Source organism: Sycon ciliatum, chromosome 3 (assembly GCF_964019385.1).
Source record: "Sycon ciliatum chromosome 3, ocSycCili1.1, whole genome shotgun sequence".
Classification (NCBI taxonomy): domain Eukaryota; kingdom Metazoa; phylum Porifera; class Calcarea; order Leucosolenida; family Sycettidae; genus Sycon; species Sycon ciliatum.
The window spans coordinates 29909596-29927265 of NC_088645.1; the positions used below are offsets into that span (position 1 = coordinate 29909596).

General features: G+C 44.2%; 1 long non-coding RNA gene across 1 annotated transcript in view; it reads right to left on the reverse strand.

Annotated features, from left to right (window-relative positions):
• Positions 1–17123, reverse strand: part of LOC135812653 (uncharacterized) — a 33468-nt gene extending 16345 nt beyond the window's left edge. Inside the window, exon 1 of the long non-coding RNA XR_010552900.1 lies at positions 16904–17123. This is a non-coding gene — a long non-coding RNA (uncharacterized LOC135812653). The remainder of the gene's footprint in view (positions 1–16903) is intronic.
• Positions 17124–17670: the final 547 nt, after the last annotated feature.

Sequence of the window (17670 nt, forward strand, 5' to 3'; positions counted from 1 at the left end):
ACTTCGCATTCATACTCATTCTTCCAAGTTGCTTCACGTTATGATCATATCGTTCCACCTCAGTACCCTCCTGCTACCAGCGCCACGAACGGGAGAAACGCCGCTGCTATGAGGAGCGTGTTCGAGAGATCGAACATGCAACTTTTTCACCTCTCGTTCTCTCCTCAACAGGCGGCATAGGCAAGTCGGCAACAGCCTGCTATAAGCGGATTGCCGGGCTCCTGTCCGACAAGACGAAGGAGCCGTACAACCGAGTAATGGCGTGGATTCGCTGCCGACTTGGCTTTGCTCTGGTTTGCTCCAGCATGGTTTGTTTGCGCGGTGCTCCACGACGCCCCATGCGTGTCAGCAATATGGTGGATGCATCAGCTACCTTGGCCGATGCTGAGGCCCGCTGCCCTGTATAACTGACTGCAAGTGGTTCCTAAACCAGTTCCTATTCCTCATTGTTGCTTCTTTGTTCCCCTCTAGTTTTCTTTTTACGGTATTATAATTTTTTTTACGGTGTTTTAGAATCAACTCGTAAAAACTCCAAGTCAATCTCCCATTGACACAAACCTCGTTTAGGGCCTGGTCAGACTGCGGCAAATTTTGGTTGCCTGACGAAAACAGAACAGCGTCCAGAATTTGAATCGCGATCACACTACACATGTGGGGAGAGTGAAAATTCAAACTTCATTTCGAGCGTCAAGTGGTAATCTCCACGAACGACGTCAAATTCCTTCACCTTGGGGATCGCCAACACCTTCAGTGCAATCCTTGCAACCATCCTTATGAGTTTTGTTGTTGTCCGTGGCCAATTAACTCTTCGATATCGAGATGAAAAAATCAGTGATTATCAGCGTCAATGGCGTATCAGCGTCAAATCCTGTTTGGAGCGGAAAAGCGTGGTCCGTTCTTGCTTTTTTTTTGGAGCGTCAACTCTCGCTTTTGCCGCTCTGGCGGCAAGTTACTATGGAGATTCGGATTATAATCCTAGGATTATTTCGATTTTGCCGCAGTCTGACCAGGCCCTTATTGAACATAATCATATCCTATCCAATAAAAACAGTTCATAAAAACAGCTTTTTAGGATCGGACCCAGTCCGCATAACCAAGAGAGGTAGCTCCCTTGGCTGCTGTTGGAATATGCAAGAATGGGCCTTCCACATAAGGTCTAACAAGGAGCAGTGGCTATAGTTATGAAATGAACACCGGAAACCATGGAGACAGACCACACTCTCATTATAGATACTGGTTATAAATAGACCGAATAAGGAAAATGATCTGATAGCCTATGAAGACTAAAAGAAATTGAACCAATGACAACAAATACTCGTCCAGCACACGGGTTGTCATAGCAACACAAATAACAGCTGTCCGCTAATTTTGTTGTTGGAGATTGAGTAGGAGTTTTTACTGGTTGATTCTAAGTACAATAAATGCTCCGGCCTTGGGTTTATGACCAATAAAAACTAATTATAAAAACCGAGGTCCCCCGAGGTTTTTATAGTTAGTTTTTATTGGTCATAAACCCAAGGCCGGAGCATTTATTGTATACATAATTTCATATTATTATACTTTTATTTTTATTATTTGTCATGGCGACCCCCGTAAGTCCAAATAACTGGCAGGGCAGGGTTGCGCCTTTTTCTTTCTTCTCGGATTTGTATGATGTCAATAAACTGTTGAAATATAAAAAAAATTAAAAAAATGTACAGTGCAGTGCGTACTAGTACACAGCATGCCAAAACTGTACAGTGCAGTGCGTACTACAGTTTTGGGAAGTGAAATCCGACACTTGTCATAGGGGACAGCGCCACATGCACAAATGGACACCAATGATGTAATGCACTGCACCTAATTTGTACTATAGAGCCGTATGCATCCCAAACGGATCGAAAGGTCACAGTGTAGATACACACAGTTCACAAACATGGTACACATAAGGAGTATTGGTATCCAATCCCTATTCATTTTTGCCAGCATCTTTTGAACCTTGACTGTGATGAGTACGAGTTTTGTCATCAGACAGATAAAGTTGTATGTAGCACATGTACTGTACGTATGCCGGGCTGCAGGGGCTGCAGACTGCATGGTGCAGTCCCTTATGCCAAGTGTTGGATTTCACTAGCCACAACTGTATTACACAGCATGCGAGGACTGTACTTTCACATATCATGCATGCCTGGCCGGCCAATGCGCGCATATGCATGCATAGAAATTAAAAATAAAAATCGTCGGTGCGCCGCCAAGAATCGGTGCGCGCGTACTTGACAATCAAAGATAAATTTTACCATGGCCTTACACAGAAGACAAATGTCCAATGTAAATGGCACATGAACCTACTATGTACTATTACAAATTTTTTACAATAGTACCGTACTATCTCCATTATAAGCCCAGCAATTACATTTTTTCAACCAGTCCGGACCCTGGGCTTATATTGGAGACTGGGCTTCTACTATAGTCAGTTTCAAAAAGATTAGCAATCCTGGCGATCGCCCGGGGAGTTTGCCGTCTTACCGTATGAGCGCTCGAGCGCTGCCTGGAAAAACTCACTGTCAACTGGAAGAAATATTCCGCGCGAAAGCATGAAAAATGACAACTCACTGACGTCGGTACTCATAGCCAGCAATCGCATGTCACCACGTACATTGAAAATCAACATAATTTTGCGAATCGACCTTTTTTTCAGGATCACTTTTCAACGAGGACGAAGCAAAGTCGGCCGAACGAAGTATAGAGGAAGAAAATCACCCTCTCCACTTCACCATCACGATACTGACATAGACACGAGATGAAACAACTAAAAAATCCACAAGAAAACTGTACAGCCATCATCGCGCTGACTTTGGTCTGACTTTGGTCTGAGAATTTCTATCACGATCAAAAATGTCCGAGGAGCACTCAAAAATAAGCCACAGACGTACCTTTATCGCTCTCTACTCCTTTTTCAAGGCACAAAAGTCGACTCTCCACTTTCAAACCAGGAACCAGACATACCAGTGGTCCTTTTCAGCTGCTCCACGAGCGCAGGAAAGGTTCACCAAGGGGCGCAGAGCAGCATCCATTCCAGAAAAAGAGCTAAAATACGAGTGAGACTGCACGCCTGAGTACATGAGTACATGTATGAGTACATGCAGAAAATAGTCAATTTCAGCGTTTCTGCTCCAAACAGCAACTAGCTTCGACTAGAAACAAAGATTACGCCAAAGGATCAAACAACAACCATTTTCTGCAGTTTTTTTGCAGATGGCTTCCTTGTGCTTGGCCCAGCACGCCAAAAATCACACCTCGGAGGAGTACAAAAATTACAACTCTCAAGATGTCCTCGATTGCTGGCCATGTCGTACATGTTCGTCTGGTTTACAACAAACGAGCTCTTCCTCGCATCGATATGGAGTCAGAGAGGACATGTCGAAAGTGTGGTAAATTTTGACGAGCGGGATGCGTCCGTTTTGTGACCAAATAGATTCTTTGAGCTGCCGCGGATGCAATTTATTCTCACGATGTGACGAAAACGGCATTGACACAGACTCATTCCCAAGGCCTTGAAGTGGCAGAGCTATCCGTGTGACTTCGACGACATTGTGACAAAAGCAGACGCCTGTGAAAGCTTATAGAAGACGGTGTTGACTCCTAAATTCAAATAAATTGGCGATCTTCAGTTACTAAAATAATTCTCAAACAGAAATCGATCGATCGATGTGCCGGTGTATTCAACAACACGTAGCTACAGCGCAATGACTTCCGTGTTCACAACTTCAAATGGCGTGAGCCAGTCAAGTGTCAGTCAGTTCGGCAGGAAACGCGAGCTCCAACAACAAGTCGTTTGGCGCAGCCACCTTCTTTGTCTTGTACCAGCGTGATCACCAAAACAATGAAAATTCAAGAAGAAATATTTCACTTGAAGATTTGTTGGGATTTGAACTCACAACTTCATGGGCAGCAGACAGCATGCATAACCACAAGGCCAAAAAGGAAGGGATAAATCGTGGGTTTTGATAACAAATCGATACTGGCTTCCAGGGCAAATTATAAACCATGGGAAAAGGCCAGAAACCTGGCCGAAATACTAACTCCTTAACGGTGGGTCCAATTGTTCTGAAACCTTCACAGAACAATTTGCCGTGCCCTAACAAGCCGTTTTATGTACTTTGTTGTCCGAATTCCCATATCTTCATACTTTTTAAGACCCAAACTTGATTGCTTATCTTTTTGAAACAGACTGTAGAGACTGGGTTTATAATTTTCCAACCACCTGCTACATGAACATTGCCTATTATTTTTCATTCCCGTAGCTATGCAGAAGACGTTACTTTAGTAACGTCTGGCGCTAGCCAGGGTCCACACGGCTTTAATTTGTTATTCGTTTGTTTATGTGTTTGTGTCACGCCTGGCGCTATCCCGTATCTGTCCTGTACCCTACCGTAGCATCAAACACAGCTAGCTGGCCACATACAGCTGGTCGCTATATTTAAATAGGGCTTTCAAACGCAAGATCATAACGTGAAGCAACTTGGAAGAATGAGTATGAATGCGAAGTGCATGGGATAATGCATGTAGGGCGATAGTGCGGGTTCGAATCCCAGGATATGCCTTTTAAAAAACGAAATAGGAAAATTGAAAAATTTATAACATCCCTATGCTGTTTTTGGCGTCATCAAGGCGGTAGACGGTGTTGTATTACCCTCGACCGTACCTGTCCCGTACCGAACCATCAAAGACGGCTGGCCACAATGCATATTCAAGTAGGGCTTTCAAATGCAAGATCATAACGTGAAGCAACTTGGAAGAATTAGTATGTATGCGAAGCGTATCGGGGGATGCATGCAGGGTGCGCGATAATGCGGGTTCGAATCCCAGGTTATGTCTTTAAAAAAAAAGGAGAAATTTATAAGAATTTATAACATCCCCATGCTTTTTTTGTCTAGGTCATCAAGGCAAAAAAGCATAGCGTAGGGCCCTGAGCTTCCAAGCTCTCTCGTTATATCAGTAGCACAATGCTTCCCAGGAGGCACCCGGACTGCAGTTTTGTGCTTCCTGGTACACTGAGTCTGTTCTTTAGATCTCGGGATCGCAGTCTTTTACCACAGCATGTGTTTATGTGATACTATGTGATACTGTGTGACGTCAAATATGCATGGACATGATCCATACGGTTCTCCATTATAAGCTCTGCGCTTATTTTGGAGACTGCACTTGTATATCTTCGAAGCCCTCTTGGAGTGCGCTTATAATAGAGACTGAGCTTCTAGAAGAGACTGCGCTTGCAATAGAGATAATACGGTATTCCTTTCTTCCTATAAACAAAGCTAAAACGGTTCAGGTAGGCTATGTCGTAACGAGAGAGCTTGAAAGCTCAGGGCCCTACGTTATGCTTGTTTGCCTTATTACTCACCATGATTGTTATTCGATCGGATGGAAACACTTTTGCGATACAATGATGTAGTCGATCAGTTTTAATACGGCGGTTGTCTCTTGTTTTTGGCGTAGCCTTTCGCAAGCACGGCGACTCTCGAGGCGGCGGGACCTATCTTCTCCCATCTTCTACTCTCTGTAGGCATTGATGTCGACACCGTCTATTCAGACCTTCAACACTCTCACCCTAGCTGTTATTTTCCTCCTCCTCATAGTCCTCTGTTGATTTACAGCTTAAATTATTTCAGTAGACGCGTGAAATTCACAAACTAAATTTTTTATCGGACAGTAATTTAGATCTCCTTTCGAGTATTCCAACAATCTCACGATCAATGGAAAGCTCTCTCCAAGACGAACACAGCCGTACCCAGTGCGCAAATGACAGAGGCGTAGGAGTAACGCCACAGCGCTATATGAGAGCTCCAATGCCAAGCCTGAGAGTGCGCTACTGAGTTCTCAGTCATTTTAACAATATCGATCGCAGAACCGTCAATTTTTTTTGCAGGAGAGAGCTTCAAAATTCAGCTTCAGAATGACGTATGCTACTTGTGCAGGCGTGGGCAGCGAGTCAGTGAAAATCCCTTGCTCGCGTTTCAAGTTTACGCCGGCGCTAGCTGGCTCGTGCCAGCAAATTTCATTCGAGTGTCATAACTCTGCGTCATGACCTTGGATCGTCTTCCCTCGTCTTCCCATGACCTCGGATAGTCTTCGGGTGTTTTGAAGCCGTCGGCTGAGGCTTTTTTGATACGATTAGACCTTTCGTTTGTTGATTTCGAACAAGGATTGACTGAATGGCGAAAGTTTGAAGTCACCTCAGCATGCACTGTACAGTCAGCCCTATGCCTACGGACCGCTGTCACCGCATCCTGAACAAGTTCGGGGATGATCATGTACTTTCTCCTGCCCACTGGATGCCTGTTCAGCGGCCTCTTGCTGTCGATGCATCCTTTCACGAAGTCCGTAAGTCTCCGAACGACGGGATATTTGCTTGGTTGTTTCTTGTTATTGGCGTAGCCTTTCGCAAGCACACATACTCTCGACGCGGTGAGACCTCTCTTTTCCCATCTTCTACTCTCTGTGTAGGCACACCTGTCAATACCGTCTGCTCTGAGCTTCAACATTGCCACCCCTGTCATTTTGCTCTTCCTCGTAATCCTCTGTTAAAGATCTCAGAATTCTAATATACCACAACCGCGCGCATTAAAACACTGCAATCTACCCGATCCTTACATTGTCGGCCCATTGGCACCACACACAAAAGCATTTGAACGCTAACGCGATAATGCGACATGGTTACCTTGATGACCTAGTTAAAAAAAAGTATACAACGATGATGTTATATTTTTCATTTCTCCAATGTTTTCAAACCATAAAAATCATGGGATCATGGGATTCGAACCCGCACTATCGCCTTGCATGCATTCACCCGATACACTTCGCATCCATACACATTCTTCAAAGTTGCTTTACGTCATGAGTTTGCAGTTGAAATTTATTTTATTTTATTTGAATAAGGTGACCAGCTGTCTATGATGGTACGGTACGTGACATGTATGGGATAGCGCCACATGCCGACGTCGTCAAACAAAAACAAACAAACGGAATTAAAGCTGTGTGGACCCTGGAGTAATGTCTTTTGCATAGCTACGGGAATAAATCTATTATTGCCCGCATAATCGACCAATATAATTATGAAATATAGAACCAGTAAATCGTGCAATAATAGATGCATGCGATGGTACACCGGAATCAGAATGTGCATGCCACACTCATAAAAATGAGAGAGGTTGGAAGCTCAGGGCCCTACTCTATGTATATAATAAATGTAACAGTTATAAAAACATCGGGGGCCTCGGTTTTTACACTGGTATTTAATTGCAATAAATCCTGAGGCTACTACATTTATTATACATAGTGCTGAAACGATTATATCGTTTACTCGTTACTTACTCAATAATAAAAAGATCGAGCGGTTATTTCGATTTATCAACTAAACGAGTAGAATGGTACTTGCGCTCGGTAAGGGATTTCCCCCCCTTTTGGGGGTCGCACAAGGCGTGCATGCACCGAAAGTGTTGCGAGTATATCTACGACATGAATATGTACATGAATGAGTCTGTACACATGCAACACCGATGTACGTATAAAAGTACAAGTGCGTTCGGAGAAACATCGACGGGATCACCGTCGCCGTCTTTTGAGCTGACTACTTTTCTTACATACAGCATGCAGGACTGGCAGGCTCAGTATGTGTCTACACTAGCTGCAGGGGCTGGAGTTCCCTCCGCGTGCGGGTACTTCGAAGTAGTCTTGAGCTAAAGACAGTAAAGTGATCTTCAGTTTCGTGTTTTCCGTGCTGTGGACGGTTCCGAACCAGTTTTCTCGACGACCAGCTATGCCTGGCGTCTGTGCCTATTTTGAGCATAGACAGGAAAAGCAATTATGTAGTTACTTGTTGGCGCACCTCAAGTCAGCTCATCCGTCGAAACCCGCCGATCTGCACCCCTGGTCGGCTTCCCTGACTTCATCATCGGAGTCAGCGATGTCACAGGCGAAGGGCACCATTAGCTCTTGGATTGCAACCAGTGCGTCGCCTCTGTCTTGTCTGTATTCGTCTGGTCAGTCCGAAAAGCTGACGGGCTTGTTGCGGGATCATCGGATCTATGCACCCGCTTTCCGTCGCTGGCATTATTGGACTGGTAATTTTTTGGAAATTCACAGAATGTACATGACTGTACTGATGTATCATGTAGTTAGGGCCTATCCACACTACAACAAAAACCGCATACAGGTCACTTTTCCTTGTAAGTTGTCATGGAGAACCGTGGGAAACGGCGCGAAAGTGAAAAAGTCGCTTGAACGTAATCAGCAACTTCCGAACTACGATACAAGGCCACTTTTTACTTTCAAGTAGCTTTTCCAGGTTTCGGAAGTAGCTAATTGTTGAAGTATTGATGTATCTAGAGAATATGCCGAGGGTTGTGTTCTGTGAAGAGCTGGAAGGAAAGCTCATTGAGCTGTGGGCTGCAGAACAGAAAGCGAGCAATGGGACGGTGCAAAAGCGGTCGGTGAAGGAGAAGGAGATTGCCGTGAAGTTGAATTTATTCAGCCGCCAGCTGTATGGCGATAAATTTCAGAAGGAGATCACAGTGCAGATTGTTCACAATCGACGGCCAAGCGAATTAGTGCTTGAACTCAGGAGCAGCAAGAGTCCTGCTGTGGGAAAGAAAGAAGATCCTGGCTGTTCATCAGTTTCCAAATCGCGCGTGCAGTCAAAAAAACTTGATCGGCTCAATGATTGGCGGAGGTATGTCGCAAACAGCAACCTATTTCGTCTTCGATTTTACATAACTGGAGGCATTCTCCACTGGAATCAACAAACAGGGAGACATAGTTATGGACAACAAGATAAAGCCTCCACGAACAAATTTCTGAGTCGATGGTTTCTCTTTCAGATCAATGTGGAACTCTCTGAGAAAAAATTTGGAATATGAGGGGAAATTCTCGCGGGCGCTCCTCAAAAGTCACGCTTCACGCGGGCTGTTCTGAGTGTGGATGCAAGTGCACTTGCACGCCACTTGAAAGAGGACGCTACTACGCTTCACACCTGTAGTGTGGATAAGGCCTTACAATAGTAATCGTTTATCCGATAAGCCGATCGTTATGGTTTCAGCTAGCCCTTGGCGGATTATGCCGGCATAATATTTGGCATAATCTTTGGATTTCGTCAAAAAATTATGCTCCGGCATAATATACGGATTCCAACGTGTAAGGTCGGCATAATCTTTCGGTTTAGACAAAAATTATGCTTAGGGCATGGTCGTGTGTGTATGCGTGGTTTCTCAATCCTCTATGTACAGCGTGAATACATAGTGGAACCGAGCATAATTCAGCATATTTGTTGGCATAATTGTGGCATAATCAAAAGCATAATTTGACGATTGGCCGAGCATAGTCCGCCAATGGTAAGTATCAGCTAAGCCCCTAAGGAAAAAACGTAATCGTTTCAGCACTAATTATGTTAACCTTCACTTTCCCTAAAAGGAGTATTTTATTCCCGTAGCTATGCAGAGGACGTTACTTCAGTAAGACGTTACTTCAGTAACGTCTGGCGCTAGCCAGGGTCCACACAACTTTAATTTGGTATTTGTGTGTTTGTTTGTGTCACGCCTGGCGCTATCCGTATCTGACGGCAAAAAAGTATAGGATGTTATCAATTTTTCAATTCTCCTATTTTTTAAGGCATATGCTGGGATTCGAACCCGCACTATCGCCCTACATGCATTCCCCCATACACTTCGCATTCATACCCATTCTTCCAAGTTGCTTCACGTTATTATCCTCGATCGTACCTGTCCCGTACTTATCCCCTACCGTACCGTGCCATCAAAGACGGCTGGCCACAATGCATATTCAAATAGGGCTTTCAAATGCAAGATCACAATGTGAAACAACTTGGAAGAATTAGTATGTATGCTAAGTGTATCGGGGGATGCATGCAGGGCGCGCGATAGTGCGGGTTCGAATCCCAGGTTATGTCTTTAAAAAAAGGATTTTCTTACAGAATTTATAACATCCCTATGCTTTTTTTGTCTAGGTCATCAAGGCAAAAAAGCATAGCGTAGGGCCCTGAGCTTCTAAGCTCTCTCGTATATTTTTTTATCATTGTATTAAATATATTTTATTGGCTCAAAATCCAATAAATAGTGTTTATAAAATACTCCTTTTTAGGGGAAAGTGCAGCGCTACATAGAAAAGTGCGGTGGTATTTATTCAGTCAAAGCAAATTTATTAATTTAGAATTTGATACTGTTGATGGTGTGGTCACTAATTAGTGTGGGTATTTATCAAAGGTCAATACAGGTGGAATCCTGATAATTCGAATATGGCCTAATTCGAACACACCGCTTAATTAGAGTTTCTATCAATACGATTCCCACATAAAATTTCCGATAATTCGAACCCCGAACTGGACATGTCCGGTTAAATAGAAGTCCCACAGATTCCACTTACATAGAAAATGTGTGGGATTTGTGCTGATCATTCGAAGTTAGCAAAGTGTAATTCGAAGTTCACTGTACACTGTACTGGTCAGTTCAGTTTTCATGAGCAGGCTGTGCCGGTCAGTCAAGTGTCCGTAAAATTTGTGTCTAAGGTCCATAGCGCAACTCTGCGTGACGATTAGAGCATTTTGACATACATATTGAGTTGTGGGTTCATGTTTGGATAATTAGAGTGTCCGGATAATTAGAAGTTTTTTCCTGGCATTTTGAGGTTCGAATTATCAGGATTTCACCTCTATATGCTTTTTTGTGCCTAGCTCATCAAGCTCATCAGAACTGATGGAAATGTTTTTTTTTCATTGATTGCCTACATCATTGTATTGCAAAAACGTTTCAATGAGTTTGAATATGAGGAAGGCAAAATTAAGGGGGCACATCACCCAAAAATTCGCTGAAAAATCGAATTTGTAAATTCATATTGAGTGCTACGTCAGTTGAAAGAGCATGAATAGCTGCAAATTCTCTGAAAACTGTGTCCCTATCTGACCAGCCGTTCAAGAGTTATGGCCGAAAATGTGCCCTTGCAAGGAAAGATTTTTTTGTTGCATGCTGTCATTTGTTGGCAGCACTGTATTTGATTGTGAGCAGACCGTGCGCAACTTGTCGTATTATGGAAACACGCGAAAGTGTGCAAAATTCTGCCCCAAGTCCAAAAAAGTCCAAAAATCATGTTAAAAACCACGTATTGGGCTGCACGGGGGCGGGCAAAGCCCGCCGCCGTGCAGCAGGACTTTTTGCCAGCACCCTCGTGACGTTGCAGATATGTGGCTTGATTATTGTAGTTGACGTTGATTTAGTGACTTTGGCAAATTTGAGTCGTGTCAAGAAGTCAGGTAGGATTCAGTACTAGGCAGTAGTGAAACGTGAGTGGCAGTTTTTGCCGGTTTCTGAGGGCATCCTGGATTTGGTGTGCAGCGCTGTGGAAATGGCTTGCTGTGGAGGTCCAAGCACTGGATGTTGTATCAAAGGTACGACCTCGTAGCATGTGCTAAACCTAAAAAAATTCAAAAATTGACTTGGGCCTGTGGGAGTCCGCGAGAGAACGCCCACTCGTTCCGTTGTGACAGATTCTAGGGCCACGTAGAGGGGCCCTACCCCACCACCCATGGCTGCTTCTGGACCTGTTTTAGGTTTGGGTCCCGCGCACGGACAGAATGGGCACGAAAATGTGAAAAAAATGTAAATGCATTTGTTTGGCTCCTGGGTGGCTCGCACACCGTGGCACTATGCCGGAAATTTGAGTTTTTCCGGCCTGGAAAGCCTGTCAGTGAGGCGCAAGAACTTGTAAATCATGTCCTGAGGGCCAGCATAGTGGCAGGAGTGTGTGGTCAAAATTTCACTCAAATCCACTGAGAAACACCAAAGTTACAGTCAATTGAATGCCATATAAAAGTTTTGGGTGATGTGCCCCCTTAATTGAAGAATTTATTGCGAAATGTAATTTTCTCTCACTTCATCCACTCTTGGTTTGCTCCTTCTTTTCCTTTTATCTCCTTATAATCGGATTTTCTGGCCTTTTTTATAGTAATACATTGACCTGCTGAGCCAATGAGGTAAAATTATATTCCATACAATACGGTACAATACAATAATACAAAAATGTGTCCGTAAAATTTGTGTCTAAGGTGCATAGCGCAACTCTGCGTGACGATGAGAGCATTTTGACATACATATTGAGTTGTGGGTTCATGTTTGGATAATTAGAGTGTCCGGATAATTAGAAGTTTTTTCCTGGCATTTTGAGGTTCGAATTATCAGGATTTCACCTCTATATGCTTTTTTTGCCTAGCTCATCAAGCTCATCAGAACTGATGGAAATAGTTTTTTTTCATTGATTGCCTACATCATTGTATTGCAAAAACGTTTCAATGAGTTTGAATATGAGGAAGGCAAAATTAATTGAAGGTTTTATTGCGAAATGTTATTTTCTCTCACTTCATCCACTTTTGGTTTGCACCTTCTTTTCCTTTTATCTCCTTATAATCAGATTTTCTGGCCTTTTTGTAGTAATACTTGGTCCGTTTAATCGCAATTGTCGCTTATCTCCCACACATCTTTTGACAGGTAAAACCCAGTCCGATCTCGATATATAACTCACATTCGTTTGGGAGGTTGTGATGGAAAGATCAAAGGAGACCAGAAAGAAAAAATCATCGCGACTGGCGCCGGTGGCATCGCAATTCGTACAATTTTGATTGGAAAGTGGGGAACTTTTCGCTGCAGTGAATGCACTGCACTGCAGTCTGCAGTGAATGTGTGCATTCACTGCAGCAAAAAGCCAAGCGCAGCTCAAAGACCGGAACTGTAGCAGGATAAATCGACATCCTGACCTGGAGAGCGTGACAGTCACGGCCAGGTCAGCCAGCTCAGTCGCCACGTTTGAACTGCAACGGCCTGGCATTCTTTGCAAGCCTGCAAACTGATGCCTGATGGGAGATGGTGGCAAAGAAGACATTGTCCGACCTGGCAGTGGCAGTACAAGAGTCGTGGGCAGCGTATCCAGCAGAGCGTATGACAGCTGTCTGGATCGGAGAGGGATGTGTGCCTGATTCAAAAACATTGTTGAAACACAGAGTACTGTAGTGACAGACGGGTCACGCTGCCCACGTTCCTCCAACTGCCAAAGTGACAGCCACGACTGTTCCTTTCCCTTTGCGCCATACGCCAAGCGGAGAAAGCAAGAGATACTCTACGCCAGCAGCTATACAGATCAGCGAATGTCAGCTCAAGTGATATCAGCTCGAGTGATACAGAGCCAGAGTCGAATAAACTAGAGCGTGAGTGCAAGAAGGCGCTCCGTCGCTGTTTTCTTTTGTACATTTTTTGTAACCTTGCTTCCTTTCTTCGACTTTCTTCACCAGATTCCACCGCTGAATTTTTTTCTTGTGGCGGACAGGAATCATGTATCATGCTTCTTCACTATGCGTATTGGAAATTTTACAGAGCGGTAAAAAAAACTCCTGTTCTTAGTTGTGATAGATAAGCGACAATTGCGATGAAACGGACCAAGTACATTGACCTGTTGAGCCAAAATTATATTCCATACAATACGGTACAATACAATAATACAAAAATGTCTTTGCCTTGATAGTGTGCTTGTGCTTAACTGTTGCTGACGGCCGAATGCATGGTTGCCTGTGAAGCACATTAGATAACTTTACAGCCTCCTATAATACGCATCCTGTCCGATGGCAAAAGAGGCTACGGATTTAGTTTTTCTGCACTTTATCAGCAATGACTACTGGTCTTCAGCAACTTGGGTCTCCTATAACACAACCTGTCTACGCTTTTGTAATGCTTACATAATGCTCGGGATAGGACTCGCTACTGATCTTCAGAAATTTGGCCTGACTCTCACTCATGTAATGTTCATCGTTCTCAAGCGGTCGCTGGTATCTCCCACAATTTCATCATACTGTTGTACGATATGCTATACGACATCCTTATACCGTACAACACCGTATTGATGTCTGGCGCTATCGCCTTCATCTCTGGTGCGGGTGTAATCTAGTGACTTCGTACATGAGTTATAATAGACCAATCTCTTTGTCTGGGTTCGTGAAAAGGGCGATGCGTGCAAGTCAGCTCGTGTGATGTGCATGACCCCATACCTAGTTGGTATGTAGCAGCTTATGGGACCGAGAGACTTTTGCTCCCCGAGCTTGTGGATGTAAATCGTGTTTTACGTCGACCATGGCGGCTCGATTTGAACTGCAGAATGGCTGCTCCGATACGAACTCCAAAACCAGAAAAAATAATGGCTACGATTCCCAGCCATACCACAACGAACTGACCGGCTACATCATTGTATTGCAAAAAGTTTCAATCTGTTCAAAAGACAATGAATTATTTATTATTATTCAATGTAAAAAAAAGAAGAAACACATGAGAACGAGTTGTGCAGCAACTATCCACGACTGTAACAAGATGATAAATTGCCAGAAAGTGCGATAATAGGGCACAAAACTGACAGGCTACTGAGACATTCAGCGACCCGACGCCTAGCTCTAACACATCCCCAGTGTGCAAACCAAAACCGTCCAACTTGGAAGGTTCATGGTTACGTAGGACCGAAGAGGGGAAGGTGAGCGCAGCGAGCGAAAATGTCGCGGATAGTTGCTGCATAACTCGTTCTCAAGTGTTTCTTTTCTTTTTTACATTTAATTACTGGCTCAGTATCTGAAACTCGGGTATTGAGCCAATAATAAAAGTAGAAAGGAAAAGGACATATGGAAACGAGTAACTCTCCACCATGGAGATGTGTAGAAGCTAGGTGTCAGGACGTTGAATGTCTCAGTACTCTGTCAGTTTTGTGCCTAGTTGTTGCACTTTCTGTCAGTATCTGAGTTTATAAATATTAATTTATTATCTTAATTTCATGAGGAGCTAGGCAATAAAGCATAGCGTAGGACCCTGATCGAAAGAAATTAACTTTCTCTTTGCATTCGAGGGTAATACAACACTGTCTACCATCTTGATGGCCTAGGCAAAAAAGCAAAGTTGGGCGTGCATGGTCTGTTGATTCAACCATTCGTTCTATCGCGAACATGATCACCTATCCAATAGTCTATTATATTAATAATTCAGATCTTTTGCATCTTTCCCTCGAGTGGGTCTATTGTTATTAGGCAATTGTCTGTTATAGTCACCACTATAAATAAAATCCAATCCAATCCAATCCACAGGGATGTTATACATTTTTCTTTTCTCCTATTTTTTAAAGACATACTGTAAATATACAAAAATTTCGGCACTTCACGATTTTGGACATTTCGGCGGCGATTTATTTTCGGCGTGGGGTAGAGGGCATGGTATAGCGCTACAGATGCTGAGAAAATTTTCATCGGCGTTTTAATTTAGGCGTTTCGGGACGGTGCCGAATATAGCCGAAATTAAATAGCTGCCGAATATTTGTATATTTACAGTAACCCAGGATTTGAACTCGCACTATAGCCCTGCACGCATTCCCCCGATACACTTCGCATGCATACTCATTCTTCCAAGTTCTCATTAAGATCTTGCATTTGAAAGCCCTATTTCAATATTTGAATATTTGAATATTGTGGCCACCTGTCTTTAATGGAACGGTACCGGATAGCGGCAGGCATGCCGATGGCACAAACAAACAAACAAACACGGAATTAATGCTGTGTGGACCCTGGCTAGCACCAGACGTTACTGAAGTGACGTCTTTTGCATAGCTACGGGAATAACAGCCAGTGTGGTATACACGGCAAGAGTCATGAGTGTGTATGCGTGCCTGAAAAACATGGCATTTTCACAGTGCCCAGTTCATTTTCATCATTTTCGTACACACATCTACTCTCATGTCCATGTGGATGTGGCCATGTACGCCTCCTGCATGTCTATCAACTACTTGGAATCAAAAAAAAACTTTCTTGACCACAAGGCGCATTTGAAATTGCTTCGCATTCCATGTAAGTCTGGTAGAGCTTCGCACCTGAGTCCCTGTGACTCTTTCTTCTGGTACGTTTCCTCGATTTTTGAATTTCAATGACATCCCATATGGAACGAACTGTTGCCGTGTTGCTGTGAGGCCCCTCCGAGGATGAATGGAGCAAACCTTTGAGCGAAATGGGAATTTGCTGTTTCATAGATGTGTGGCGGATGCAGTCACTGGTCTGCGTTTGCCGCTTCTCGCCCAGCAGCCCACCAGGAATCCATGGGGCAACAACATCCTCGCGGCACGCGGATACACTCTGGTCGCGCCTACAAGCGAGGATAACCGTGACAGGTGGGAACTAGACTACAACACTCTCATGGACAGCTTTGCACACAACTGTACGCCCAACACACCATAGGGTGCTAGACTTCGTGCAGGCATAACCTAATCAATGGCAAGAATGTTTTGATACAAGCCCGAAAAACGTTCTAGCATTCCTATTACCGTACTCGCACGATTAGTGCTCTTGGAGCACTATTTTTTCGATGTCCATCACAGATGGGGCAGTATTCAAGAGAGGGCACTATTTTTTCATTGCTGGTACATTTGCGTCATCCAGCTTAGAACAAAGAAAAACAGAAGCTAAAGTGTACTGTAAACGCTCACGACTCCACAGAAACGGGAACAATACCTGCGATTTTGTTCCTGAAAACACCAGTGCAACGCAATGGCCAAGAACATTAGCAAAAGAACACCAAACTTGAACATGGGCTTGGTTACAAGACCGGTGGGGGGGAGGGCACTATTCAAGAAAGGGCTTGATTTTTCTCTGGCTCTTGGAGAGTAAGGCACTATTCGAAAGAGGGCTCTTATCGCGCGAGTACGGTAGTTGTGTCGTAAGAGGGGATTCGTTCCATTGGACATCAGCGATCGACTTCGTAAGCCTCCCATTGGCTCCCGCTGCTACCCAGATTCTGTCACGTTGCGCTCCGTCGAATGTAATCGAGGTATATTCAGAATAACAAGAACTCACCTGAACAACGATGGCAACTCGTCGGTTACAGACGCCGGTATAGGAACAACTGGGAGAAGAGTAGAATTACTGAAATCAACTTGACTGAATAACTTTGGCCCGCACTTGAAACTGGTACGCTTACACTCGCTTGCCAAACGTTTAGAAAACAGCACTCGTCCGACCAAAACAATGTCTTCACTTCCTTCCGAAACACCTTTTCACCTCCAAACGACCAAAGCATTACATTGTATTCTGTTTCTGCTGGCATCTTCTCAATATCCAACCGTTTATAACGGCAGTCTTGCGCGAAGGCAACCGACTCCTTTCACCGACACTGCCGAAGCTTCGTTTTCAAAATTTGAAAAATCCATGGAAACGCCTATGATGTGACCTTGGCTTGACCCTAGCCCTCGGCCTCGGCCTCACAGGCTCCGAGATCGCGCGTAGATCTGCGTGCGGTGACGATGGCGCGCGTGGTACTCCGGAGTGTTTGTCGTCCTCGTCGTTTCGACAAATGCGAGTCGTACTTGCGGACTTGCTTCTTTCGCGATTGTGCGTTGCATCCCCGCCGTTGGGGTCAGTATTTGACCAGGGCGTTGTCCATACCGCTTGTTTTGGATATGGTGCGCGGTGAGGTGAGTGTGCGGTCTCCGTTGAGCTGGGTTTGCGGTGCCCAGGTCACGAGTACGAGTCCGTAGACTCTATCACCTAAACCGTGTGTGTTGGGTTAATTATTTTTGTGGAGATCGAAAAAAAATCTCCGATCCGATTGGGTCTCTGCCAAC